Source organism: Limulus polyphemus, unplaced genomic scaffold, assembly GCF_000517525.1.
Source record: "Limulus polyphemus unplaced genomic scaffold, Limulus_polyphemus-2.1.2 Scaffold1683, whole genome shotgun sequence".
Lineage (NCBI taxonomy): Eukaryota > Metazoa > Arthropoda > Merostomata > Xiphosura > Limulidae > Limulus > Limulus polyphemus.
The window spans coordinates 115,043-118,297 of record NW_013667293.1 but is presented as its reverse complement, the minus strand read 5'-3'; positions in this window follow the sequence as shown (position 1 = coordinate 118,297).

The window sequence follows — 3,255 nt, the reverse complement described above, 5'->3', positions numbered from 1 at the left end:
TGATGACTAGCTGCCTTCACTCTAGTCTTACACTGCTAAATTAGGGACGGCTAGCGCAGATAGCCCTCGTGTAGCTTTGCGCGAAATTCCAAAACAAACAAACAAACAAACTACAATTTGATATCGTTTGGTACCCATAGGTATTGTGAAGCCGCCGAAACTTATCACTTTTGAGAAGGGTATTTAACACCCCTTTCCAACTCGAAATATTCATACACCTAGATCACAAAGACGTCTTCAAATTGAAAATTTAAGAATTTACAAGACGGGAATATCTTTTGTACTTGAGGCATCGGAAAACAAATAAATGTGAATTAAAACTTAGGTACCAGGACAATCCGGAAAGAAACCTGAAAAAAATTCGTCCCTGGTAAGTAAAGTGCAACATTATGTAACAAATGAGAACACAAGGGTCAATGGCGAAAGATCCAGGCAACAGTATGCAACATAGTTAAAAATGATCTTCGTTTGGAAAAGCGAAACAAGTCACGTGTAGACAAGATTCTTCCGAGATATATCAGTTCAACCGTTGCGTCCCTGAAATAACTGGAGAATGAAACGGGTATTTGTGATATCATATATGAAGACGTACCAGTCAAGTCGCCGGACGCAGCGCCTATGGATTTCTGTGCAGTTGGACTGTTGAAACGTGACGTGGTTTCGAAAAACGCCGTCCCCTATACTAAATGGATTACAAAAAGCCAGCTGGTAGGTAAGGTGTGTTTCAGACAACGCAGCCTTCCACGACGGAGCCTTTTGCAATGGAAACTATGTTGCAGGGCTATTTTCAAGATGCACGGTCGTCGGGTAGAGCATGACCGGACGTGGCGATGCTCGAAAATCGCCTGAATATAACATATTCAACCTCTGTACTTTAGGCTACTTGCCATTAACTTTAATAATTAATTGCTGGTATTCTGCAGCACACACACACACACACTTAGAATGAGCTCGGTACTACTGAAAATTTGTACTCTAAGCTATGTAACCATTATAATTAACCTCTCCGTGTGGTCCTACAGATGTTTCATATGAGTTAAGGTCTGAAGGTTGATACATGATCTAGAAATTAAGCACGAGCCGCACCTGTTTCGTGGCACGAGGTATTACCATGCTCGAATAACACATTGGCCCGTTCATCGAATAATTCCACTCTATCTAATCTGTGAAGTGTTAAATTTTAGGTTTTTCTTCGCATTGTTCGGCATTAAGAATACAGACTCTTTACAGACAATGCTCGATGTACATAACTCAGCTCGTGCCTAACTAACACTATTTTCTAACTATTCACAGCAGGTAAACCCAAACCATAATTGAATAGCCTAAATGCCTGCCTCCAGACTTCCAATTTGAATCTGGATAAAATGTGTTTTCATCACTTCATAAGAGAGGTGACCAGTCAATAAGATTTGAGTTCTAGTGGGCTGTATTTACTCCTGTGATGCGCAAACTGTGGAGCGCGGTCCCCAAGGGAGGTATGTAGAGTTAGTGGGGGGGAAGGCGCACCTATTGGTATGGTATGTTTCGAATTTCGCGCAAAGCTACACAAGGGCTATCTGCTCTAGCCGTCCCTAATTTAGCAGTGTAAGACTAGAGGGAAGGCCACCCACCGCCAACTCTTGGGCTACTCTTTTACCAACAAATAGTGGGATTGACCATTACATTATAATGCCCCCACGGCTGAAAGGGCGAGTTTGTTTGGGATAGAGATTCGAACCCGCGACCCTTACATAGCGAGTCGAGCGCCCCCTAACCACCTGGCCATGCCGGGACGACAATAGAAACATATATATAAATTATCTTTGAAAGTACAAATGTATGAACAAATATGTTTCTAGAAATACCGTATAAATATCAATACTATTAAGTAATATAGTAAATAACAACTAACACGGCAAAAATTATGTACAAATAGTTTATGAGGGTTGCGGAGGAAGAAGGGCATCAAAACACATGTTTAAAAGGGGGGGTGGGGTGCCGTAAAAAGAAAGTTTGCGCGCCACCGATTTACACCAAACTAAACGTTGCTGAACATGCTCGCCCTTTAAGCCGGGGGGACGTTATAAGCGATGATCAATCGCACTATTCGTTGGTAAAGAGTAAACCAAGAATCGGCGGTGGGCGGTGTTGACTAGATGCCTCTTCCTCTTGTCTTTTACTGCTAAATCAGTGACGACTAGAACAAGATAGCCCTCGAGTAGCTTTGCGCGAAATTCAAAGACAAACATATAAACAAATAAACAAAAAACATTCTAAAAGGTAACGTACAGCTTCACTGTCTTAGACATTTTAAATTATACTCCGTTCACCCAGAGAACCAATACCCTCGCTCACCCAGTGAACCAATACCCTCGTTCACCCAGAGAACCTTCTTTTATATCCACCCAAGCAATGGACGTAGTGAAGTCACTGTGGATGTGCAGTAAACATGGCCAAGTATTATTAGATATACTATGACCTGTATAGTCTAATGTGCAGTACACATGACCAAGTATTATTAGACATACTATGACCTGTATGGTCTAATGTGTAGTAAACATAACCAAGTATTATTAGATGTACCATGACCTGTATAGTTTAATGTGCAGTACACATGATCAAGTATTATGACTATTTCGAGTATCTATTGTTTTATAATTTTAACAGTTTGTACTATTTTCTCACTCGCATTAACTTAACTTAAAATGAGTCGGTATTTTTTGAGCACTTCGGAATTTCTAATCTTTTTATCTGGAGCATCATATAAAGTTAGGCCTCGTCACATGTTCAAACAGTGTTCTGGTAGTGTGATATATGAATGGTTAGTGTTTTTACCTTCTTATTTGGTAATGTTTCTGGTGTAGGCATATAATTTTATTACGTTCTGTATCAGAACGATGTTATATTTGTGTTGAAGTTAGCTTGAGAACAACAACAAGAAAAAAAGAAGCATGAGATTAATAGGCAAACAATATTCTGTGGGGATTTCCGTTACTGCCGAGTCTTAACTGCGAGTAGTTCGACACCAGGTTATTTCTAAAGCAACTGTTTACAGCCAAAGGATATGGCGCGTCACGCACAGACGTATTCATACACGAATAGCAAAGTTCTGTAAACTGTACTTTAGATCTAAGTGTATTGCCTCAGAATATGTTGTCAGACGTGTGTAGTCAGTGTGATGTGATGAACGGAAAAGATATATTAATCTAAAATTAATAATCTAAGTCAATAATCTAAAATACGTTAAGTTTTTGGTCTAACTTTGTCGTGATTGAG